Source organism: Sminthopsis crassicaudata, chromosome 1 (genome assembly GCF_048593235.1).
Source record: "Sminthopsis crassicaudata isolate SCR6 chromosome 1, ASM4859323v1, whole genome shotgun sequence".
In the NCBI taxonomy this organism is placed as follows: Eukaryota; Metazoa; Chordata; class Mammalia; order Dasyuromorphia; family Dasyuridae; genus Sminthopsis; species Sminthopsis crassicaudata.
The window spans coordinates 65,863,226-65,889,891 of NC_133617.1; the positions used below are offsets into that span (position 1 = coordinate 65,863,226).

Below are 26,666 nucleotides of genomic sequence, written 5' to 3' on the forward strand. Positions count from 1 at the left end.
AAAGAATGCACTAGAAAGCTGAGAAAACTAGAGGCAAAATGGTTGGTCGGAGGATTTTACAATAATCTGGTGGAAAAAAAAAAAAGTGACAGCCTTTAGCAGAGCAGTTGCTATAGGAATAAAAGGAGTGAAGGGACCAATGAGAGAGATGTTGCAGGGGCAGAAAGGACACGTCTTGGCTACTGATTGGCTACGTGGGAATGACAAAGGAAAGAATGATGAAATCCTGAGTCCATGAGGAGAACAATTCACATTTTTATAGCAATTTCAGGTTTACAAAGCGCTTTCCTCTGTACCATTCTGTGAGGTCGGTAGGGCAAGAACCATTATCCATATTTTCAAATAAAGGCATCGAGGCTATAAAAGACAAGTGATTTGCCCAGAATCACATAATTAACATTTAAAAAGGACCTTAGAGATTGGATTTAACCTCATTCTTTTACAGATGAGAAAGTCGAGTCCTAGAAGGAGAATGGGTTTTTGCAGAGTTCATAGCAGAGAACTTCGTGGAAGCATAAGGGGTTGGGGAGAAGGGCTGAAGACTTCCTCTGGTTCACGGTATCCCCACTTTCAAGTGAAAAAAAGACAGGATCTTGATGCTCCCTTGTGAGGGAGTCATTTCTATTAGCTCTAAATCCTGTGGTCTTCATTGGACTAAAGGAGAGCAGGCGTGTGCCCAATATGGCTTTGCCTTCCGCGCTTCCCCAAATCCCCGAGCTTTCTGACAGCTGGAGCGAAGGTAAAGTGGGGAAGGTAAAGAAGAGCAAAGACAAAGGTGATGGCCTGCGCCTGCGCCAGGCACACCCTGGCCTCCGAAGGAAAAGGCTGAAAGAATGGGACATCCTGGAACCAAACACCCCCTAACCTTTGCGCCCCCTGGCGAAGTACAGATCGCCCTTCCCCCACTTTCCTTGCTTCTCCGATGTCCAGCCAGTAGTTTTCTTGTATTTTGAAAAGGAAGCTACTTTCTATGATGTAATCTGAGAAGTTGAGCTCCAAGGGAGGGTCCGATTGGCCAAATCGATAATCCCCTCCCAAGGACTCCACCTTCCCTCTTCCCTCCGCCTTTACTCAAGAGCTATAAAAGAGCTGAGCCGGAGCCCTGGATAGTTTCTACACCTGGAACTGCTGGCGAAGCTTTGGAGATGAGCGTATGTGCGCTGGGCTGGGAGTAAAGGGTGGGGGGTCAGGAAATGGAGTAAAGAGAGACGGGTGGGGAAGGGTTGAAGAGGCCACGGGCGTGGGGATACCAAGGCAACAGAAGACGGTCTAGGATGTGATGGGGACTTGGGGTAAGACGCCCTGGGAGGGTATCCACTGATGGTCCTTAGGAGAGGCGAAGCGCCTGCTAGTACTGTAGAACTGGTTCCGCCCTGGGGTGTGGGCTAGGAAGTGAGAAGAAACTCAGAGAGCAGCAGTCCGCGGGTAAGAGTCCCCGGAGTTCGTTAAGAGGAAGAAATAGGTTTGACTCGGCTCTAAAGCGGTGCCACGGGGTCCTGCCAGTCCATTTCAAACGGGGGAGGGGGAAGGGCGAGCAGAATCTGGGGCGATGAGGAATAGAGCCTCAGGGTGGAGCGGGAGGTTGGGGAAAGGAGTCAGGATTCGGTCCGAACAGTTGCAAACTCGGAACGCTGCTCTGGATTGTGCCGGACTCTCCCGGGAAAAGGCAAGGGACGGTAGACTCAGGACTGTCAGAAGGGCAGAGCGCTTCAGCACTAGAATCCGGACAGCTCCCCACCTTCCCTTTGATCCGCGGCGAAGCCAGATTCTTCTGCACAGAACACTGTAAGGCGCTCCCAGCTGAAGTGAAGCCGGTGCTTCAGAACCAGCTTCGGGACAGTTCTCAGTCCCTACTCTTTGGTCCAGCTCAGCCCCAGCCACTAAGGGGGCGGGGCGGGGACTTGGGGCGGGGCGGAGCTGGGGGAAGTGTATCTGCACCTAGAACACCTATCTTCTCTAGAACTCACCAGGTGCCGCGATCTCCTATCCAGTTGCGCTGAGCTGGAGGAGGAGATAGCGACACCGTTATTCCCATCAGCTAAAAGTGGACTCCCCAAAGTTAACTTCCTTCACTCCCTGCCAGTACAGAGAGCAGGGCTCAAGAGTTTCAGAGCAAACTCGCTGCATTCAGCTTGTGTGGAAGAGTTCTAGGAACCGAGGGGCCGCTGACACTTAAGTAGGAGGGTTAAGCGTGTGTGCGGGAGCTTTCCTGAGCCCCTCACCCTGCATGCCTTTATGGAGAGCCAACAGAGCCTGATTGTTTCAGCAGCTAAGCCTGCCTCGTAGGGCCCGCCTTATCTAACTAGGGTGCCCACTGAAGTTGCAGGAGAGAGCTAGTTGATCTTCCGTCAGCAAGAACAAGGGGGACGCCATGCCCACCAGGTAAGCCCAATTAGATTTTCTCTCTCTTTTTTGATCAATCTCTGTGTGTAGCGCCCCCTTGGGACAGCCAGAGTTCGTGCAAATACATTTTACGCGATTTCGGAGGGCTGAGCTTTGGAGAGCCGTGGGAGTTCTAGGCTGAGGAAACCCCGGGAGTTACGTTTCTAGTGTGAAGGGCGAGGGAAAGAACAATGAACTTGAAACAAGGACCCAGGGTCAAGGCTGACCTTGCTCTTTACAGTCTCTTGTCTTCTAGACCTCCGTGAGTTTAGACTAGGTTGCCTTGAAGCTTCTCATGGATAGGGAAAGTGAAGGAATACCAATATCTGCAAGTTGAGTCCTCCGCTTTCAACCCATTAAAACGGAGTTAAGGGGGTAGTGATGGGAGCAGCTTTCACTTCATGGAATGGCAGGGAGAGCTCTGTCTATTCAGTGGGGGAGTCACCACCAACTGCACAGCCCGTGTCCGTTTTCATTGGCGCTTCCTGCTCTGTTTCTCGTAGAGGGCCCGCACTCTAGAACTAAGTCCTTACTCCTATAACTCCTTCCCTCCATCCAACAATGAGAAGGCTGGAACAAAGCTGAACTTGCCCTTGACCCTGCTTCCTTCCTCCAGAACATACACCACAAAAACCATGGACCCAGGCTAAAGGCCGAATCAGGGGAGAGAGACATGAGCAGTGCTCGCATCAGGGGCTCCGAGCCCATAACCTTAAGGGGAGAATCCTCAACAGGTGTTCAGAATGAATCAATCAATCAACTAGCATTTATACAAGTGCTTACTAAGTGCCAGGCTCTGATAAACATTGATTTGAACTGGGAATACAGATGCTAAGAGAAAGATGGTCCCTGCCTTCAAGGGGCTTACACTTATAAGGCAGCAGAAAGGTATGGAGGGACACAAGGATACCCACTATGGAAGCATGATAAAGTCCCCAGTACAACCTGGAAAGTAATGACAGGTGGCTGGCCTGGGTGCCTCCTTAAATGAAGGTTCTGGGAGAAGCCATCCAATCAAAGGGAGAAGTTGAAGAGGTAAAAGGGTCTTCCACTTTGTGAATTCCAGGGCGCAAATTAGGTTAGAACTTCCCAGGATTCCATGCTTTTGCTTGCTTATGGAAGGGGAGGATGAAGGAAAATAGCAAATGAGTCTCTCATCCCTAGTACCCAAATAGGGATGAAGATAAGAGTTGAGCCTCTGAGGATGCTCTATACTTCCTTTCATCCTGCCTCAACCCTGAGCCCAGGCTCCTCCAGTGTCACAGATGTGAAGGTTTAATGTTCAAAAACTCACTGATTTAGAGCGAAAGAGAGCTTAGATGCCATCAAATCTAATTTGATGGACTGAGGTAGATTTCAAGGGATTTTTCCATTATTACCATTGTCTGAGGTGAGATTTGAGCACAGGTCATCCTGGCTCTCAGGTCAGTGCCTGCTCTGCCAAACTATGCACTCTAAATGAAAGAGCCCTTGTAAAAGAGAAGGAGACAGAGGCATACAGAGATACTTTGTGCACCTAGACTCAGGAAAAGATGAAGTGTACATTGGGTACCAAGGAATTCAAGAATGTACAAGGAGTCCACCATGTAGTCGGACATAGCAAAGTAGAGACAAGCAGGAGATAGCAAACTCAGTACTCCAAACCACTCTGTCCATCAGCTTCTTTACCCCACCCTGACCCAAACAAGTATTTCCAGTTCCTTAGAACCAGCCCTAAGGGAGACAGCATCACTCACCACTAATCTACAAGCCCAAGGAGATCCCTGATTGTCTCATGTCCCTTCTGCCAAGAATGTCTACTAGAGGAAGGGAAGAAGGTAGAAAGTGAAGAAAGGTGGCCTCAGAAGGATTGGGAATGGAAAAATAAAACCACTAGAAGGTTGTAAGCAATGAGCTGAGTGTATACCCCTTAACTTCTGTGTATCTCTCCTGGGATGGCAAGAATCTTATCTTTTCCTTATTCATCTTCCTCCCCAGTCAATTGGCTGACCCTAGGGATTGCTCTGGAGAAGGTGTTGTAGTGGCTTCATGTTTAAATGAGAAAATATTCCACAATTAGAGGATTTAGTGCTAGAAAAGGCTTCCCCTTTTCCTTCACTTTACCTAACAAAGCAAGGCTTGAGCCTAAGTCCTCTGACTTCAAAGAAATTTTACTTCAGCCTATCTTAAAATTATCAGAGAGTCTTTGCCAGCATTTCTGAAGATCTCTCCCCGTTCCCTCCTACTGTCAGTGCTTTGACAAATTATAGATCTTAGAAACTATATATTTGAGACACTATTGGGCCTCCTAAATCTAATTTTTCTTTTCATCACCATGTCAATGCTAGGATGCAGACAAAGCAAAGCTTATTGTTATTATTATTAATAGCAAATGCAAATGCAAAGCCCTTTCCTTACAACACTCCTATAAAGTAGGTAGGTAAAATTTTGTCTTCATTTTGTAGATGAAGAAATTGAGCTCAGAGAGGACAACTGAGGGGGCCAAGATTTAGGGCCAGCCTTGGGCTCCTTTGACTCAAACTATTGTTCTTTCCACTATGCCCACAGTTCTTTACCTTGGGTTCATGAATTTGTCTTTTAAAAAATTTTCTTGCTGTATTTCAATGTAATTGATTTTTTTTTTAATCCTGTGCATTTTATTTTATGCATTTGAAAACATGATTCTGAAAAGACCACAATCTTCACCAGACTGCCAAAAAGATTCAGGACACACACACAAAAAGGTATAGAAACCTTGCACTAAACAATTAACTACCTCCCCTCTCCATTTTACATAGGAAAAACTGAGTCCCAAAAATGTATAGTGACTTGCCTAACAAAGTGCCAGAGCCCAGGAATAGAACCCAGGCCTCCGAGATCTTATATTAGTAATTAGTAATTCCTAGTTTTACTGATGGAGGAAACAGGATTCAAAGAATAAAGTTACTTTTTCAGAGTCAGCCATGTCAAAGTGCAATGTGTTAAAACTGGGATTTGAACCCAGGTCTTTTGATCCTCAAATTTAGGAGTGTAGAATAATGGAGAAAACCATGAGAGCTTGGAGACAGGAAAACTTTAAATCCTAGCTCTGACACTTCCTAACTGTGTAACAATAGGCAAGTAATTGAACCTGACTTTTCTGGTCAGCCAAATGAGGATGGCATTACTAATTCATTAGTAATTCTCAAAGAAGATAACATGTAAAGCACTTTGAAAGCTTTAAAGTTCTAATTAAATGCTGGTTATCATCATTGTCAACTTTTCTACTGTATTCCTCTGCACCTCATGCATCTTTGCAGTTGTTTTATCTCACATTTCTAAATAGCAAACCTGCTAAAGTCAGTAACTGAGTGATCTGTAGGCATGATCAATATTTGCTTAATGAGTGGGTCGTCTGTACCCAATGCATAGGGTCTCCTTCTGAACTGTTCTCAGGACTTTCTGAAAGGGAGAAATAATTATAAATGTTCTTCCTCCAGCTTCATAACTTCTAATATTATAGGAGCTAATAAGCTGAATCTCCGTTCAGATATGAGACAGACACTTAAAAGATGTATAGGGAAGCAAAATTAGTCTAAGGTAAAGGAGACTTCAAATTCCACAGTAACCCCATAACCAACATTTAAAGTGATGGCTTTCAAAGCAGTGTGAGAGTACTGCTTCTCAGAGGAGGAAGAAATTTCAGAGTTTTATTTCATTTGTCTATCTAAAACTATCTTTTCTCCTCCCATCCATCTCCATTTTTAAAATTCCTTAATCTGCACCCCTTTATCACCAGACTTCTTCCTTAACAAACCTAGGTGAATATTTCTTCCATGCATCCTAATCATTATGGTCCTTTTTCATTAGCATCTCTAAGGAATGAGCCTTAAGCATTCTTTCTCTGTCACATACCAACTCAAGATAAATTTCATTGATTACCCTAGTTCAAGCAATCTAGACTGTTTGGCCATCAAGGTGGCAATCACACTGTATTCAGGGACAGCTGGAGTAATGGATGTGAGCCAAAGAGATATGGGTTAGTTTAATAACAAAGCCAATAGTGAGGAGTGCAGTCAGGGAGATTGACTGATCACCTCTAGCAAAGAGACAAAACTTGAAAGCTCCAAAGATATCCTGCAACCCAAATGTTTGAGAGGTAAATCATCTCCAAAGAAGGATGAAGAATGAATATGGCTACTCTTTGCCTTAGGATATGAAAGGGAACATTTCCCTGAAATAGAGCTGATATCAGATATAAAATAAAATGAAGAGCAAAGAATAGTCTATTCAATGAATTAATCCAGTGTAGTAAAAAGGGTCTTGAACTAGCTGCTAAGAGCAAGACTTTAGTCCTAGCCTTCATATTGACCTCAGTCTATGAATTAGGAAAATAACTTCTTGTATATATCAGTTTCCCTACCTGAAAACTGAAGGAAATAACCAGGATTTAAGTAGTAAGGTCAACTCTCATATTCTATTTACCAAGTCCTGGTATTTATCACTTTTCAAGTCTTAAGGCCCTCCTAGTGTTCACATTTTATGTTTTGTTCTTTGTTCTAAGACTTTCTAGCTTTAATATTGATTCTATATTAGAATTTGTTTTTTTTTTCCCTTTACTGAAGTTAGATTGCATGGAAATCTGAGATGGACATGTTGACACATTTTTTTTCTTGATTTCACAAAAACTCAAGGAAAAAACGAAGTAACCCAGCTACTTTCTTCCCTTCCTCTCCAGACTATCTTTCTAATGACTTTTTATTTGCCTGTTGTACCACAGATCTGGCCAGATGGAGAGAGATATGTTGATAAGAACACTTGACTGGGATTGTCCAGATGCCATTATTTGATCCAGTAGATAATGCTCCCCTAGACCAGGTGACAAGCTAATGGGGTTATCTAGGTGTGTGCAGCTCAGTACAGAACAGCCTTTAAAGTTCCCAGTTTCCCCATCTCAGCCTTTTAGAAAGCTGGCTACTGTCTGCCTGTCCATCTGGTGCTTCTAAATGCAGATATTGGAAGTAATTGTTTTTATAGCATATGGTGGGAGTGGGGAAGGTTGGAAAGTGGAAAGGAAGAGAATTAAGTTTTTTTTTTCCTTTTTTTTTTCCAGGAATGGACCTGATGACTGAATTAAGATCCCATTTAGATAAATCACAATTTCAAAATGGAACCTTCTACATCTCTTTTCTCCATTAACCGGCTGTGTGATCCTGAGTAAGTATTGATTCTTTCCTCTCTCTAAGAATCAGTTTTCTACTCTATAAGAGGTAGACCTAGTGATTTCTAAGGGCTCTTCTAATACTCACATTCTGCAATTCTATTAATGCTTTCCCTATTCTGGCTTTTTCAAAAAGTTTTATTAATGCGCTTTCCTTGCTTTGTCCTTTCTCAGAGATAGTCTAATGAAGAAAGATGACCAAGGGACAAAGGTCAACAATAATAATGATCATTATTATAATAATTTATTTCTATGGTACTTTTAGATATCACAATACCCAATATTTATATAGTTGTTTTAAGGTTCATAAAGAGTTTTATGTATGAAATATCTCCTCTGCCTTTCCTTTCAAAACAATTTGGTATGATGGATGCTAAAGGAAATTATTAATCATATGTTACAGATGGGAAAGCTAAGGCTCAAAGGAATAAATTAATTTGTTTATAATTACATGGAACTCAAATCCAAGACTTTCTTGATCTTAAGCCTAAGGCTTTTCCCTCTATACCATAATGCCCTTTCCTTATATTATTCCTTTTGATGTAGGCAATCCACCTGGTATTATTACCATTTATAGATGCAAACTAAAGTTCAAGGGAAAGTAAGTGATTCTCCTCTGGTCACCCCTCCTTGATAAGGCTATAGCAGAACACAAACAGTGGAGAGCCCAGGTGTGTTGAAGAGACCTGTTAACAAAAGAGTCTTTATCATGGCCTTCCCAGAGGGGCTAGTCAAAAGCATAGGCCTACTGTATAAAGGTATTTAAAGGAAAGAGATTGATTGGCTAAACAATCAAAAACTGTTAAGAAAAACAACTCATTAGGGGCTTGAAATTAATAATCATATTTCTAAATCTTCAGCATGGGATTGCTGAAGACAACTTGGAATCAGTGGTCCAGTATGAAAAACAAGACTATTCATTTATTTCCTAGCCAGCTAAAGAACTAAGCAGAAACTGAAAGCTAGGAATGCCTGGAAGAGGTGTAATATCACCAAAGTGGGTGAGGGGAGTCAGAGATGATGGCCAGAAAGAATCTAATTGAAGAAAGAACTAGTGCTGTCACAGTATCACTGAAACAAGGTTAGTGGGAAACCAACTATAATAGTTTCCATTTCACTAGAACTGTAAGGTTTATAGAATTCTTTCCTTTCAATGACTTTGTACATGAGTATTATGGGCAGCATCACCATTGTATAGATGAGAAAATAAAGGTTCAAAGAGAAATAGCTTGAAAAGTTCACATAGCAGTAAGTGTAAAAGCCAAAATTGGAGCTCACATTGCTACTGAGCCCCAAATCACAAACTCTTTCTTTTGTATCTGGGCTGATCTGAGTTAATACTGGTCAAATGCTATATGGAAGACTAGTGATTTTGTTGTTCTAATTTATGAAAAAGACAACAAAACACAGCCTGCCTTATAGCGTGGACCCTAACCTACATCTATACAAGCTGGACATGATGGGGACAAGCTGGCAGCCAGAGGAGGTAAGAGATGATTTCTTTATAATAAACTATAAGTATAGCATCACTGTGAGAAATGATGGCAAGAATTCTAAGAAAGAATGAGGAATTGTATCAATTTCCAAAGCAATATAGAATTTCAAACTGAGTTCAGAGCATAGCTTTAAACTCCCTATTTTATCCAATTTGTTCATTTTTCAGAAGGAAGAATGGAAACACAGAAAGGAGAATATCAATGCCACAGAATCAGAAGGTACCTCAGAGACCATTGGGTCCAACTATAAATGATCAAAAATTCCTTCTATAATCTGCCCATCCTATAGTTATCCAGGTTCTGTTTGAAGATTTCCACTGAGGGGGAACCCTCTTCTGCAACAGATTGAATTCCTTTTCTATCTTTAATCTTCAGAATGTTTCCACTTGTAGCTGCTATTATGTCTACAAACACAGACACATCCCTATCCTTAAAAAATCAATCTTACTAGCACCTGCCAAATAGGTCCTTTTCACATACAAATTCCTAGAAATTATCTTCACTGATTGTCTCTATTTTTTCTGCCATCCACTTCTTCAACTCTGTAATCTGACTTTGTCTCATCACTCAACTGAAGCTAGTTTCTCCAAAGTGACCTCTTACTTGCCAAATCTGTTAGCTTTTTCTCAATCTTCATTCTTCTTGACTTCTCCATAATAACCTTTGGCTATTCTCACCTCTCCTGGTTATTTTCTCCTCTCTGGATTTTTATGTTGTTTTCTCTTGCTTCTCTTACCTCTTCATTTCTTCCTTTATTAGTTTATGATCCAGGTAGGGCCTCCTGTGTGCACCCCCAAACCTTGTCCCTTCTTTTTGAACCTCTTTTGCCCGTTGGAACTCTTTGAGAGCAATGACTGACTTCAATTTTTGTATTCCCAGTGCTTGCTTAGTATATTGCTTGGTACATAGTATGTACTTTTTTATGTTTATTAACTGATGTGGTGATTTCATTGGCTTCCATAGGTTTAATTATAATCTATATGTAGATGACTCTTAGATCTATATTCAACTCTAGTCTCAATCCTGAGCTTTCTTTATCTCTAACTGCCCACTGGATATTTCAAACTGGTTGTCCCATGGGTAACAAACTTAACATATCCAAAATCAAATTCAGCTTCTCCCCAATTCCCCCTTCACCCAGCCAGTGCTTCTTCTACAACCCACCCTTTTTTTTTTTTAACTTCTGCTATTCGTGTTAAGGATACCTTCATTCCTTTGGTCATCTAGGCTTTTAAACTTAGTACACAGTAGGCACTTACCAATGCTCATCGATTGATTTATAACTCTCGTTGTAGGGAGGTTTTCATTTCTAATTTCTCATGTTAAAAAAAGGACTACTTATATATTGATCAATCTATCATTTATTAAGTGTTTAATATATGGTCAGCACCATACTAGGCATTAGAAATATAAAGACAAAAAAGAAAAAATCCTGTCTCTCAAGGACTTTACATTGTTACCAGGGGATTTAATATGTATCCATGTAAGTAGATGCCAAACACATACAAAGAAAATATGTTATATATTTGGGGGGGACAAGGGGGGGACAACCCTAATACCTGGAGGTGGTACTTGAGCTGAACTTTGAAGGAGGCAGAAATGATGAGGGCATGAATTCTTTATGTGGAGGATACAGTGTAGAGGCATGGAAATAAGAAATGTGAGGTTATATGGGAAGGACAACAAGAAAGTCAGGTTTGGCTGAACCATGAAAGTCAGGAAGAAGGATGTGTAATGAGTATAGAAAGACATACTAAAAACAAGCTGCCTTAGGTGACAAAAAGAAGAGTTTGCATTTGAGTCTAGAGATAATCAGCAGCTGAATTTATTGAGCATGGAACTAACACACTGGGATCTGTGCTATATGAAAATCACATGGGTATCTGAATGGAGAATGGATTAGAATGAGAAGAGATTAAAGATAGAAGACAAATGGGAATTGTACAGGCCAGGGAACCTGGATTAAGGCGGTATCTGAGTGAATAAAGAGAAAGGAGTGGATATAAGAAATGTGATGGAGATAAAAGTGATAGGTTCAGTTATTGTTATTCAAACAATAATTTTAGGTGACTGAGAAAGTGAGGAGGCAAGGATGACTCCAACAACAGTACTGAACAATGCTAATCCTGACTCCATTTAAAAGATCTCTGGTGGGGCGGCTATGTGGTGCAATGGATAGAGAGCAGCTCTGAAGTCAGGAGGACCTGAGTTCAAATCTGGTCTCAGACACTTAACACTTCCTAGCTGTGTGACCTTGGGCAAGTCACTTAATCCCAATTGCCTTTGCAAAAATAAAATAAAATAAAAGATCTCTAGGGGCAACCATGAGTTTTATGATTTTTTTTTAATCTGTCTCTTCTACTGCCTCCTCAAAAAACAAACCAACAAAAATGATAATAAAAGTAAAACTTTCATCATAAACATACATAATCCAGCAAAACAAATTCCTACAATGACCATACTTGAAAAGGTATATCTTCCTCTGCTCTCAATTCAATTAAATAAACATTTATTAAATGCTTACTCTGTGCCCAAACTATTTTGTTGAGTCATTTTTCAGTCATGTCTGACTCTTCATGACCCCTGTTGGTGTTTTCTTGGCAAAAATACTAGAGATGCGATTTCTCTTAAGTCATTTCACAGATGAGGAACTAAGGCAAACAGGCTTAAGTGACTTGCTCAAGGTCACATAGCTAATAACAGAGGCCAGATTTGACCTCAAGAAGAGGAGTCTTCTTACTTTAGGCCTGGCACTCTATTTACTGCAGCACCTAGCTTCCTACAATGCTAACTCTATAAAGGATAAATGGAAAACAATTATCAAAAGAATGAAAACACTAGAATTGAGAGATTAGAGAAGGCTTCTGGAAGTGGAATTTTACTTGGAACTTGAAGGAAGGCAGAGAGGTCAATAGTCTGAGTGGAAAAGAGAGCATTTTAGGAATGGGAGACAGCCAGAGAAAATGCATGGAGCAGGAAGATAAAGTGTCTTGTTTATTCAAATAGGTAGGAGGCCATAATCTCTGAATTGAAGAATTTAGGGTGAGGAATAAGGTTTGTAAGAAGACTGAAAAAATAAGAGGTTACCTAAATTATGGAGGGCATTGAATGTCAGAATATTTTGTATTTGATCCTGAAAATAATAGGAAATCAGTAGAATGAGAAGAAGAATAATTTATAGAAGCTTATTTATTTCAAAGACAAGCAAGTGATTTAATATTTGGGGAGGGAGAGGAAGAGACATGATTGAACTTGCATTTTAGGAAAATCACTTTAGAAAGTGGAAATGGACTGGAGTGAGATCTCAGTATATATTTTATATATATATAATATATATATGGCAAATATATAAGTATATTTTATATATGTTGTATATTAGGATATATAATATTATATTGTGTGTGTCTTACAAGCCTTATTAACAGTTTGGGTATGAGGGAGAAAAGAGTAAAGAGTCCAAAGTGACTCTTAGCTTGTGCTAGAAACAAGACCCCAGACTCAATTTCAAAGTCTGTGATGTTTTATTAAAAGATTGAGAGATTGAAGGATGAAGCCTTCAATTCTCAAGTGAATTGGGTGGACACACACACACACACACACACACACACACACACACACACACACACACACCCTTAGAGGGAGTGCTCCATTATAGAAGTAGAGGAAGCTTTTCTAGGATAGTCCCCTCCCTGTCCCTTCTCATTTAGCCTTTACTTGATTAGAGGAACAGTCCTGGGATGTCCTAGGAATGTCCTCTTCCCCACCCCATTGTGTCTAGATTTGTGTTATTGCTCCCCCCTGGGCAGAAAAGATATTATACATGAGCCTCATTAAGAAAGCACCTTCTCCAGGCCTTTGATCTCTGCTTTAAACCAGTTTCTAAACCCTTATCAGAATTTTTGGAGCCAAATGAGCCTCTTTTTCTGAAAGTTCATGGGTCTGAGATACTTATTATCTTACATTACCTTGAAACTTACATTCTATGGAAACTTAGCTTTCAATATTTTTCAAATTATCTGTTCAAGGTTTCTGAAGAATTGAATTTTAACTGTTCTGTGGAAACTTAATCCTAGTTTGTCTCTCACAGTTGCAGCCTTGAGGGACTGGGAGAATGGTGTTGCCTTCTAGAGTAATAAAAATGTGGTTTCAGGTAAAATATAATGAGTTCTGTTTTGGACTTACCGGGTTTAAGATTTTACTGGACAGTCTGAGATGTCTGAAAGGCAATTGGAGATGCAAGATTGGAAGCCAGCAGAGAGATTAGGTCAGGAAAGATAGATTTGAGAATCATAAGGTGATTATTAAGTCCATGGAAGCTGATGAGATCACCTAGTAAAATAGTATAGAGGAAGAAGAAAAGAGGACTTAGGACAGAATCCTGATGGATGTGATTTGGGAAAGGATCCAGCAAAGAAGATCTAGAAGGAGCAGTCAGAGAAGTAGTAGGAAAACCAGGAGAAAGTCCCAAAGACTTGAGAGAAAAGAATTATCCAGGAGCAGCGGTCAACAGTGTCCAAGGCTAAAGAGAGGTCAAGGAGAATGAGGATTAAGAAAAACCCATTGTTTGTTATTTGCATTAATTTGCAGGCTAATTTCAGAAAAGCCTGGAAAGATTTATATGAAATGAGTAGAACCAAGAGAACATTGTCCATGTAATAAGATTATGTGATGACCAACTGTGATAGGTTTGGCTCTTCAACAATGAAGTTGTTTTTTAGGCAATTCCAATAGACTTGTAATAGAGCCATCTGCATCCAGAGAGAACTATGAAGACAATATAAATTGAAGCATAATATTTTCACCTTTTGTGGTTTCCTTTTTGTTTTCTTTCTTGTGTTTTTTTTTTTTTTCACCTTTTGATCTAATTTTTCTTGCATAGCATTGATGAGTTTAGTGGTAGTCAGAGAGTTGTTAAAATCCTCTTTTGATTGGTATAGGTTCTTCGTGAAGGAATTCATGAACCCGAATAATTGGCAAAAATGGAAGTTTATTGTTGGATAGGAAGCCAGTTTTGCTAAGAGACTGACTTCTTTAATAGCAAAGTCCTATTAGGGAAATGGAGGCTGGCACTGAGAAGAGGATACCTTCTCAACGAGCAGGGTCCTACAAGCAGAGCAAGCTGCTTTGGACCTTCTGCAAAGAGTGAGTTCAGAAACTGTCCTTTAAAAAAGAATCTTTGAGGCTCAGGTTTTAGGTTGAAAAGGAAGCCAAAATTCCCAGGCCTAGATGCTTATTGGTATCCAGCCCAGATTTCCAATTGGAATTCAAAAGGTCAGGCATCCTCAAAAGATAAAAAGGGTGCTTTTTGACCAAGATTTGTAATTGAATAATGACACAACTTATCTAGGGGGATATGCCTTCCTCAGGAGGGTCTGAGACTCCCAAAGGGATCAGAGATCAAAAGGGAACACAGTTTCAAAGTGATAATCTTAAAAGGAACACAGTTTCCCTACTGCTTCAACACGACAAATATGGAAATATATTTAGAAGAATTGCACATGTTTAACCTATATTGTATTGCTTGCTGTCTTGGGGAGGAGGGATGAGTCAGAGAGGAAGAAAAATTTGGAACATAAAATTTTGAAAAGATGAATGTTGAAAACTATCTTTGCATGTTATTTGGAAAAAATAAAATACTATTAGCCAATGAAAGAAAAGCCCACTGGCAACTAACAGCAACTAAAAGATCATTAGTTTAAGTGGAATGATAAGGTCAGAAGCCAGATTATAAGGGATTAAGAAGAGCATGAGAGAAAAGAAAGTGGAGACACCTATAGTAGATAGCTTTTTTGAGGAGCTTAGTTACAAAGGGCAGAAGAGAAATAAGACTATATAATTAAGAGAGATGGAAAGATCAAGTGAGATTTTTTCAAGATAGGGGAAACATGGGCATATTTTAAAGAAATGTTAATAGTGAGAGAGAGATTGAAAATGTGAAAAAATGACAATCAGCAGATTTCAGAAAGGCTTGGAGAGACTTACATGAACCGATGCTAGGTGAAGTGAGTAGAACCAAGAAAACATGGTACACAGCAACAACAAAATGATATGATGATCAAATCTGATGGATGTGGCTCTTTTCGACAGCAAGGTAATTCAGGCCAGTTCCAATGCTCTTGTGATGGAGAGAGCCATTTTCACTTAGAGGACTGGAGGACTAAGTGTAGATCACAATATAGTATTTTCACTTTTTTGTTTGCTTTCATTTTGTTTTTTTATTTTTCTCCCTTTTATTTGACTTTTCTTTTGTAGCATGATAACTGGAAATATTTAATAGAAGAATTGTACATGTTTAACATATATTGGATTACTTGCTGTCTAGGGGAGGAGGTAGGGGAAGGGAAAGGGAAAAAATTTAGAACACAAGGTTTTGCAAGGTTGAATGAATGCTGAAAACTATGCATATGTTTTGAAAATAAAGAAAAACTTTATTTAAAAAATAAAGATTATAAGTAAAAAGTGAAAGACTGGGGGTGATGAGGGGGACAATCTGTTAGAAGAGAAAGGATAGAATAGAATGGCTTGAAGAGGTAAGAGAAGTTTAGCTTTGGTAAGAGGTAAGGCTAGTTCATCATGTGAGACAATGGTAAAGGAGAGGCCAAAGGCACCTGAATGATAAGAGTAAGAAAGAGGAAAATAAAAGTTTATAGAGAACAGCCTCAACTTTTCCTGTAAAATTTGAGATGGTTCTCTGCTAAATCAGCAAAGGGGAAACCATAGAGGGTTGGGAGAGGGATTTTTAAAAAGTTTTAAATTAATCACTTCTCCAGCTAGAGGAGAGTAGAATGTTTCATCTTCTCTTCTGGGCTGATGGTTGCTCGTTGATCAGAATTCTAGTCTTTCAAAGCTTTTCTCTATAATGCAACTACTGTATAAATTGTTCTCATAATTCTGCTCATTTTGTGCTGCATCATTTTATTGCATTCTCCCCAGTTTTTTCCAAAACTGTCCATTTTATAATATTCTACTATATTTACATATCATAATTTGTTAAGCCATTCTCCAATGCACCTATTTAGTTTCCAATCTTTGGCTACTGCGATAAAAGCTTCCATAAATATTTTTGTCCATATAGGTCCTTTTCTTCTTTCCTTGAATTTCTTTGGAATATAGTCCTAGTAGTGGTTGCTTTCCTTTAAATGAGTTTTATTTATCCCTATCCTTTTAAGTCAAGCTGATCACTGTATAAGAGGATGTAGTTGAAGAAAGAAAACTTACTGTGAAGGAGATTTGAAAGGACTGGGAATTGTGACAAATTATAATTGGGAGGGGGGGAATGGAAATATGGGAAGATTTTAGAATGGGAAGGAAAAAAAGAAGGGCTTCAACTGAAAAGGGGACTAGAATAAAAAGACCTGAAAATAAAGAGAAGAAGGAGAAAGCAGCATAGGAGAAGGAACTGAGAAAGAAAAACAGAAGAAGTAATTTAAAGGAAGGGAAAGAATAGGGAGTAGATGAATAAGTGAAGCAGAAAGAATTTGAGGAAGAGGAAGAAAAAGATTCAAGGAGGAGAAAGTAAGGCAAGATAAATAATACAAGGTAAGCAAACTTGGTAAATTAGGAAAGAAATTAATAAAAGTTTATTATGGTTGACAAAGAGATGAAAAGATGAAGAAGCAAGGGAGAATGATGGAATTCAAGGCTCCTACAGGCTACTATTGTAGCTCTCTTGGGGAGTTACTAGCAAGAGTGGCTAAAGGCTAAAGCCATTGATTCCAGCAAAAATGGAGAACAGAGATATTTTTGCACTGATATGCACCATGTGTCATTTTTGCATTTCTGCCAAGGCCCAGTGACTTCTGCACTTAATCTACTAATTGATTTTAGGTAAAGGGTCTTAATTAAGATCTTTCTCACTTTTCAGGTTACTAGGGAACATGAAATGAACCATTTTAAGACAAAGAACTTGAATTTTAAAACAAAGAATAAATGAATTAATACATTAAATAAAAAAACAAAATACATTAAAACAATGAATTAATACATTGAGGTGGCAGGACAAGACAGAGTAGAGAGAGGGAAAGAAAAATCACTGAACCCTTGGAGACAAGGAACAGATATAAGATTGTTTCCATAGAAAAGGAGCTACTACTGAATTTATTTACTACTTGAAATGGGGGGAGGAGGTTCAGACTAGATTGACCACTGAGATCCCTTTCAGTTCTAAATTCCAGCTCTTACAATTCTATGACTAATGATATGGAACTGAGAGAAATTATTAATAACCAAATTATAAGGTTTTTCTCTTCCTATTTCCTTATTCAAAGCCCAGGCTTTGCCTCTTGTCAAAAATTTATCATTTTTACTCCACTAAATTTAATGTAATCAAAACTATTCATTTTACATTCCATAATGCTATCTTTTTGGGTCAAAATTCATCCTTAGATCTAACAGGTAAACTATTCCATGCTTTCCTAATTTGCTTATGGTATCATTCTTTATGTCTAAATAATGTACCCATTTTGACCTGATCTTGGTATACAATGGGAGATGTTCATCTATATCTCATTTCTGACAAACTACTCTCCATTTTTCTCTGTAGTTTTTGTCAAAAAGTTAAGTTCTTGTCCCAAAAGCTATCTTTGGGTTTATCAGACACTAATTACTATGGTCAGTTATCACTGTGTATTGTGAACCGGATCGATTCCACTAATTTGACATTCTACTTCTTAGCCATGATAATATATTTTAATGATTACTGCTCTGGAACACTTTGAGATCTGGGACAGTTGGGCCACTTTCTTCACTTCTTTTTCATTAATTTTCTTGATTATCTTAATCTTTTGTTCTTCCAAATGAATTTTGTCCTTTTTTTCCATCTCCATAAAAAATTTTTCAGTAATTTGGTATAGCAATGAATGAATTTATGTAGAATTTTCATTTTTATTACATTGTCTTAGAGACCTTTTAAATCCACAGCCTTTTTTCTCATCTCTTCTTTAGCTATCCTCTCCTCCCTCCATTTTCTCCTTTCCACATCCTGGGTGACTAATGTTAACAGTCAGGAATAAATTAGATCTGTGAAAATTTGGAGGCTGCTTGGGAGGGACAGCAGACTGCCAAGCTCTTTCTAACAAAAATTGAGGGGCATTGATTCAACGTTATCTAGTGCTACTCTCCAGTTCTCACATTTGCTCCAGACAGATTGAAACCCTCTTCCCAACTAACCAAAGCCCTGATAGCTTGTTAACAAGCAGGAAATGCTATCATTAGGCACTTTAATAAAAAATATGGCTAAAGTTCCCTAGAGGGGCTGAATGGAATCTTGAGACTGACCCCTGGATTGATAACATGAAGTAGAAAATTAAGAGTATTTTTAGAATTTTCTTGTCAGGAAGCCTCATGGAAACTTAATTGACCTATGATATCATCCTCAGTAGCCCTCACTATATCAGACTAGTAGCTTTAAAATGAATCACAGCCTGGGGGAGATGAGCATTCACCTTTGTTTGCATCAGCTTTTGACATACATGTGTGCACACAAAAGGAGAACATGCAACTCTGGGTACAACTCATCTACCCACTATATGCATTGGTACAAGGCAAAATGATATGTTTCCATCTCCTGACATGGATGGCCAGCCCTGTGCTAAGTTTTAATTCCCCTATAAAGGATATGTTTTAAGTAAGTAAATATTTGCTTATGCTCACTTAGCACAAAGTCCTGTTCTGGAGCCTAGGGAAAATACATGGATGTATATAAAGAACTAACTATAATTAGGAAGACAAGGAATGTTGTCCTTTCAATCTTATTCAATTCTCTTTGACCCTATTTGGGGTTTTCTTTTTTTTGGGGGGTGGGGTTCTTGACAAAGATTCTGGAGTGGTTTGCCATTTCCTTCTCCATCTCATTTTATGATGGGAGAACTGAGGCAAAGTGACTTGTCCCAAAGTGACTGAAGCCAGTTTGAAATTCAGGTCTTCCTGACTTGAGATCTGTTGCTCTAGCATCACTAAGCTGTCCAAAAATATATATACATCACAATAAATATTAAGGGCTTACTACACAGCCCCATACCTAGTGTTAGGGAAAACTTAAAAAAAAAAAAAAAAAAAAAAAGCAAAGCCCTTTCCCTCAATGAGCTTAGTTAGTAGATGCATTAGATTCCAACACATAGATTGTAAGGGGCCTTTAAATGGGTGCCACAGCAAATCGGGAGATTGAGGCCCGGAAGTAATTTCTGTGGATATTAGGACTGCCCTTGGGCGGGATCCTGGCCATATTGAGATAGCTTCGTAATGGGTGACTCTCTCGCTGATTGGCTGTGTGTGTGACCTCACAGGCCCTATGTAAGCCCACTGCAGGCAGCAGGTGGTCTCTTTTAACCTGGCGTTCTTCACCTTGGCTTCCTAGCCTGGGTGGCCAAGCCAAGATGGATAGCCAAAAGAGGTAAGGGTTTTGGTAGTGAACACGTGGGTCTTCTGACCAGGTGTTCACTCGGGAACCAACAAGTCAGGGCATCAGTTAGGGCATTATGTGAGTAGGTATAATAAAGGCTTTTAAGATTACACGTGGCTGTCCTTGAGTGCGCTACCGGTTATTAAGCTATAGATTTAAGAGATTGTGACCAGAGACCTTTGAAGGCCTCAGAGGAGGCGAGCCGGGTAGAGTTCACACTGCAAAGGACAGTGGTCAAAGGTACTCTGGTGGGTCTAGGACAGTCTAGTAATTGTAACTGCCAGGAGAGCATGTTACAATAGATAACATGCAATATTAGATATCAGTCCATTAAAGAGTTACAAACAAAAGTACTACATGAGATTCAGGTCGATTCCAACAGGCTTGTGATGAAGAGAGCCATCTGCCCCCAGAGAAAGGGCTGTGGGGACTGAATATGGATCACAACATAATATTTTCACCTTTTTCATTGTTGTTTGCTTGCTTCTTTTCTTTCTCATTTTTTTCTTTTTGATTTGATTTTTCTTGTGCAGCATGATAACTGTGGAAATATATATAGAAGAATTTACAAGCTTAACATAAATTGGATTACTTGCTTTCTAGGGGAAGGGGTAGGGAAAAGGGAGAAAAATTTGGAACACAAGGTTTTGCAAGAGTGAATGTTGAAATTTTTTTTGCATGTATTTTGAAAATAAAGAGCTATTCTTTTATTTTTTTTTTCCTCCCCTGAGGCTGGGGTTAAGTGACTTGCCCAGGGTCACACAGCTAGGAAGTGTTAAGTGTCTGAGATCAGATTTGAACTTGGGTCCTCCTGAATTCAGGGCTGGTGCTCTATCCACTGCGCCACCTAGCTGCCCCAAGAGCTGTTCTTTAAAAAAAAATAAAGTACTATGGGAGATTTAAGTCATTGAATCTCACAGAGAGATCAGGGAAGGCTTCATGAAAGAGATAGCATCTGAGTTGGGCTTTAAAGGATGGACAGGAAAGAGCTGGAAGGAGGGTATTCCAAAGATCGGGAAAAGCATAAGAGAATGGACAATTCAAAACACATTGTGAAGGCAGAGAGTTATCCAATTTGGAGGACAGAATGCATGGGAAAGTTTAGGATCATGGATTCAGATCTAGAAGGAATTTTATCCTAGAAGTCTAACCCATCTATTTTACAGATGAGGAAACTGAGACACAGAGAGGTAAAATGATGCAGCCAGGGATCACATAGCAAGGAATTGTCTAGCATCCTAAATTTGGACTCAAATTTAAACTCAGATATTCCAGACTTCAAACCCAGTGTTCTATCCACTATGCCACCTAGTTACCTCAAGAAGGAAGCCAAGCTGAAAAGGCCAAGGCAGAAGTCATTTGCCCAAAGTTACACAATGAAATCTCTGCCATGCAGAAGTTGAGATCAATACTGCAGTCTCTGAACTCTAAAGTCCAGTTTTCCTTTTCAACATACTTGTAAAGGGGGAATGCAGAGAGCAAATGAGTATTGTCATGATATCAGTAGACTCCTGTTTTCAACTGAGAAAATGCTGCTTAACCTCACGGATACACCACAGGCAACTCTGAGCATGAGAGCAGTGGAGGGTAAAGAATGCTGAGAAATGTTAGGCCAGAGCACTTAAACCAAAATGCTCCTATCAAAGAATGGCAAGCATTTTTGCTACTTTCCTCTTCTGTCATAGACAGCTTATTATTATTTAGTAATTCTTAATGGGTCCTTCAAAGAAAAATATTGGTTGCATCTGGTTCCCATAGCAATGAGAATGTATCATCAAAAAGAGGAAATTGCCAAATTTTTTCCCTACCCCACTCTTTGTCTACACTTGGAAACTAGTTGCTTATGATAATCTCCTCTCTAATTGCTCTTGCCAGCCCTAAAGCTGGAGGAATAAATGAATCTATCTATATGTATGTCTATATATATTTTTTCATATACAAATGTGTGTGGAACATATATTGCATATTTTATGGAACACATCACATAGTCTTACACATTGCACATATTATTGTATATGACATGTCTACATGTGTGTCATACACATGTGTGTCGACAGACATTTTTACTTTCATTTATAAATGTTTACTCATCTCAGCGCATCCAAATAATTTGCTACAGAAATCAATGGCAGATACTGAAGTAACTGGTGGGAATGATAACTGAGCCATTGTCATTAACTTTTAAATGATCAGGAAAATAGGAGCAAGACAGATAACTTGAGGAAGGGAAAAATATCCTGATCTACAAACAAGACAAGTGATCAGAATCAGCAGATTATAAGCCACTGAGCCTGATTTTGATTCATAGAAAGATTCTAGAAAATACTATTAAAAGGATGGCTAGTGAATACAAAGGAAGTCAGCATGAGACCATTAAGAACATGCCTATCTAATTTTTTTTTTTTTTTATAGAATTCCTTACTAGGCAAAAAGATCAGGGAAATTTAGTTCCATTTTAAGAAAGCATTTAACTAAGTCTGGTTTTGTATTCCCAATACATTAACAGTGTATATAGAAGCACTTGATAAATGCTTATTGAATGAGTGATAGAAAGGTAAGCTTCTAGAGGAAGATAGAAGGGACCAGGGGCTCAAAGATGCAACAGAGTAATGAACTTTGGCAAAAAAAAGCTGCCTCTTCCACGAAGAATCAATAACTGCTTGATGAGGAGTAAACAGATTCTAACCGAGATGGGTCAGTTCCTTTTCTCTCTCTCCTTCCGTCCCCAAAGTAACCAAGGGCGGGGTGGGCAGCAAATGAATTTGCTACTTAATGCTGTATGGAAACAAAGTATTGATAGTAAAGGGATAGACAGGCATTTGGCCTTCAGGAAGACCAAATCTGCCTGCAAAAGGGGACGTCAATTGACGGGCATTGGCTGGTATACACCAAATGCAAAGATTTCATTTTTCAGCCTTCCTTATATACATACATGATAACTAGAGTCATCAAAACAATGTTTGCACAGAGATGTTATCAAGAGGTTCCAGAGATATTTGTCAATAATACAAGAATTCTCTGTTGTTGTAAATAAGACAGGAATTTTCTTATTATTGTAAATAAGACAAAAATTCTCTATTGTTATCTCTTTCAGTCTCTCCCCAGAAAGGAATTTCAGATCATTAGAATGGGGGCTGAAAACCAAAACTAGCCCAAAGGAAGTTGGAGATTAAGCAAGGAATATCAAAGGGGGCTACCGCCCCCAACATGCTTATTAAACACCTTCTATGTTACAGAAACTGTGCTAAGTACTAGGGATAGAAAAAAAAAAAAAAGGAGCATTATATCCTCAAGGAGCATATATTATATTAGAACAAAGAGGAGAATATTTGAAATGATATAGAATGGTGGTTTGCTAATATATGAGTCAGGCACTGATTTTGTTCATTCAGTTGTTCAGACATGTTGAACTGTTTATGATTCTTTGGACCATAGTATGCTAAGCCCTTCTATCCTCCACTATGACCTGAAGTCAGTCTAAGCTCATGTTTATTGTTTCTATAACATTATTTATCCAATTTATCCTCTGCTTTGTCCTTTTCCTTTTTTCTCTTCTTTTTTCCAACATCAGGGTCTTTTTCAGTGAGTCCTGTCTCCTCATTATGTGGCCAAGGTATTTAAGCTTTAGTTTCAGTATTTCATCTTCCTTCACTGGAATTCATTTCTGAATTAATTTCTCTAAGTACTGACTGATTTAATCTCCTATCTAACTGTCTAAGAAGTCTTCTCCAGTACCACAACTCAAAAGTATTGTTTCTGAAGTGTTCAGCTTTCCTTACATCGCTACTGGGAAATGTTCACAGCTATACATCGCTACTGGATGTATAGTAGCTTTGACTATAATGGACCTTTGTTGGCAATGATGTCTCAGTTTTAGTAAGCTGTCCAGATTTGCCATACCTTTTTTTTCAAGGAGCAAGGGTCTTTTAATTTCATGGTTATAGTAACCATCTTCAGTGATCTTTGAGCCCAAGAATATAAAATATGACACTGCTTCTGAAGAGGGGACTCCAAAACTCTAAAAATCATTCAAGGAGAAAATCTCCTTCAACTCTGCCTCAGGGAGGGACCCCTCAGACACACAGTTTCTTCTTTGTTATCTAAGTGAGCTCAGTACAGTCCTAAAATTCATTTAATTCTATTCAAATTCAGCTATTCAAATTCAGCTCAAGCTGAATCCCAGATTGTAGAACTCCACCCACGAGTTCCCTTCAGCTTGTAGCTAAAACTCTTATTATAAAAGTGCCAATTTAAAATCCTCTCTTTGCAGAGGTTGTAAACATGCCAGCTATGCCATACTTGCTATGTCAAGGTCCTCTGTACACTGGAATATTCTTTTCCAATGCTATCCTCTCTTTACCCCTACTTATTTCCCTAACTAGACTTTATGCCTCTCTTGTCAGGATTTCTAACCTTATTTCCAATCCCCATAATAAACCTCTTTTATCAATCTAGATTTTTGGGTCTGTAAATTCCTTTACAGAGAAGCTCTATGCCGCCTGAAGGAAGTCCCCAAAACTCCCTACTCTTGCGCTGAATCCCAAGAGGTTGCAGGGGAGCCAAACCTCTCCATTTGGTTCCCTGAGCCTTGAACCTGCCACTAGAGAACCTGCCTCTCCATTTAACTCCCTGACTACCAGAAATCCTAATCTCATTTTGGTTCCCTAAATCTAAATCTTATCAATACCAAATTTTTTGTCTAGATTGTTGGAAATTTGGGGTAATTTAGATGTAAATGACATGATCAAAGTTATATAACCAAGCTCTTCTTTAGAAGAGGTCCATGTCTCATCATAATATTTTCTCTTATTACTTGTTAACCAGTCAATTGCCACCCTTAGGAAAGAAGTTTTTGTCATTTGAGAACATCACTGACTCCTTTTACTAATTCTATGCTACCATGAATAATAAAATTACCCAGAAATTATGTCTCTCAAACTTTTTATACATCACCCAGAACTCATTTACACACACAATCCACATCTCTTCTAATTTCCAGATTACTGATAAAGATACCACTAGTCTCCTCACCAGGCAACCTCATATACTCATTCAGGTGCCAAATCTTGTTTCTATCTCCTCAACACCTGACTTGTATGAGTCTTCCATTCTCTATTCACTTAGCTACTACTCAGCAAAGTACAGGCCCTCCTCACGTCTCTCTTAAGACTAAAATAATTTCTTTACTCAAGTGTTTGCAATCCATCCTCCATTCAGATGCCAAAGTGGTTTTGCTAAAGCTTAGGTCTGACCATGTAACTCCTCTACTTAATATTAATTCCAGTAACTATTATTTCTAGGACCACCTAAATGCCTCTATTTGACATTTAAAACTCTTTCAAGTCTGGCCACCTTTTGCAGAAAGCCTTCCCTATCTCCCCAACTGCTACTTAGACTACTCTTCTTTATCTATGCATATGTTGTTTCTTCCATTAGAATTCAAATTCCTTAAGGACTAAGACTTATTTTTGCTTTTTACCTGGCAAACAATGAGTACTTAATATTTGTGGATTGACTGATTGGATAGATAGAACAGTCCATGCAACAGGTAGAGAAACTAAAGAAACTAAAGCTAAGAGATTAGATGACTTTTCCTGAGTTATTTGGTTACAGACTCATTAAATATCAGAGCTGAAATAGACCACAGAGATTATTAGTTTTTGGTTTTTTTCTTGAGATAATTAGGGTTATATGACTTACCCAGGGTCACACAGCTAGGAAGTCTTAAGTGTCTGAGGTCAAATTTGAACCTAGGTCCTCTTGACTTCAGGGCTGGTGCTCTTTCCACTGCACTACCTAGCTGCCCCTGAGATGGTTAGATTTAAGGTTTTTAGATGCCATCTCATCTACTCTACTCATTTTACAGAAGAAGGTATTGAGGCAGAGGGAAGTTAAGTGATTTACTCAAATTACACATCAGTAGTAAGCAACAGATCTAGGATTTGGAAACAGATCCATAACTTAAAAGCTAATGTTCTCTTGTACACAGCAACAAGAAGATTATGGGATGACCAACTGTAATGGACTTGGCTCTTTTTAACAATGAGATGATTCAAGACAATTCCAACAGTTGTAGGATGCAAAGTGCCATCCACATCTGGAGAGAGAACTTCGGAGATTGATTGTGAATCAAAACATATTTTCACCTTTTTTTGTTGTTGTGTTCATTTGCTTGTTTTTTATTTTTTCCCCTTTTGATCTGATTTTTCTTGTGCAACAATGTGAACATGGAAATATATTTAGAAGAATTGCACATGTTTAGCCTATATCAGATTGCTTGCTATCTTGGGGAATGGGGAGAAGAGGAAGAAAAATTTGGAACACAAAATTCTGTAAAGGTGAATGTTGAAAACTATCTTTGCATGTATTTGGAAAAATAAAATATAATTAAAAGTTAATGCTTTCTTCACTCTTTTCCAACTTTTTTTTTTTTTTTTAGCATACGTAACCTTTCTTAAAATATTTTCCATGCCACCATAGTACAGTAATTTTAATATTATTTATTTATTTATTTTTAATTTAAAAAACTACAATGAACTCAGTACTGTTCTAAAATTAATTTGCACTTTAATTACAACAGCATTTTTGATAATTGTAATTTAATTTTTAAAAAATAATATGTCAATATTAAGATCTCTCAGCTTAATTAAGTAACAAAAAGTAACATGCAAAAGTAAAAAGTAACAAAAAAATCATAGTTATCTCAATGTATAAATAAAAAAGTGTTTACAAAATATAACATCCATTCTTATTTTTTAAAAAGTTAGACATATATTGTATCTAGGATATACTGTAACACATTTAATATGTATGGGATTGCCTGTCATCTAGAGGAGGGAGCAGAGAGAGGGAGAGGAAAATTTAGAAAAGTGAATACAAGGGATAATGTTGTAAAAAAAAAAAAAAAAATTACCCATGCATATGTACTGTGAAAAAAAATTATAATTATAAAACTAATTTAAAAAGTTAGAAAGCATAGGAATAAATGGAGTTTTTCATAAAATAGTTTCTATCTAAAACTAATATTATCTGAAATAGAGATAAGCTAGATGCCTTAGAGTAAAATTAGAGGTGATACGAGGATGTCCATGTATCATCATTATTATTCAATATTCTAGTAGAAATTCTAACTATAGCAATAAGACCCCCAAAAAGTGAAGGAATAACCAGAGGTAATGAGAAAACAAAATTATCACTTTCTGAATATGCT

General features: G+C 38.6%; 1 long non-coding RNA gene across 5 annotated transcripts; it reads left to right on the forward strand.

Annotated features, from left to right (window-relative positions):
- The first annotated feature begins 872 nt into the window (after positions 1-872).
- LOC141565394 (uncharacterized) lies at positions 873-25,851 on the forward strand. Of its 5 annotated transcripts, none has more exons than XR_012489009.1 (6): positions 873-1,151; positions 2,267-2,382; positions 5,054-5,105; positions 7,454-7,557; positions 9,225-9,276; positions 25,446-25,851. It is a non-coding gene; the product is annotated as an uncharacterized LOC141565394 (long non-coding RNA). The 5 variants fall into 5 exon arrangements; XR_012489013.1 differs by having other exon boundaries at positions 875-1,151; positions 2,321-2,382; XR_012489012.1 differs by having other exon boundaries at positions 1,126-1,151; positions 2,270-2,382.
- The last annotated feature ends 815 nt before the right edge of the window (positions 25,852-26,666 follow it).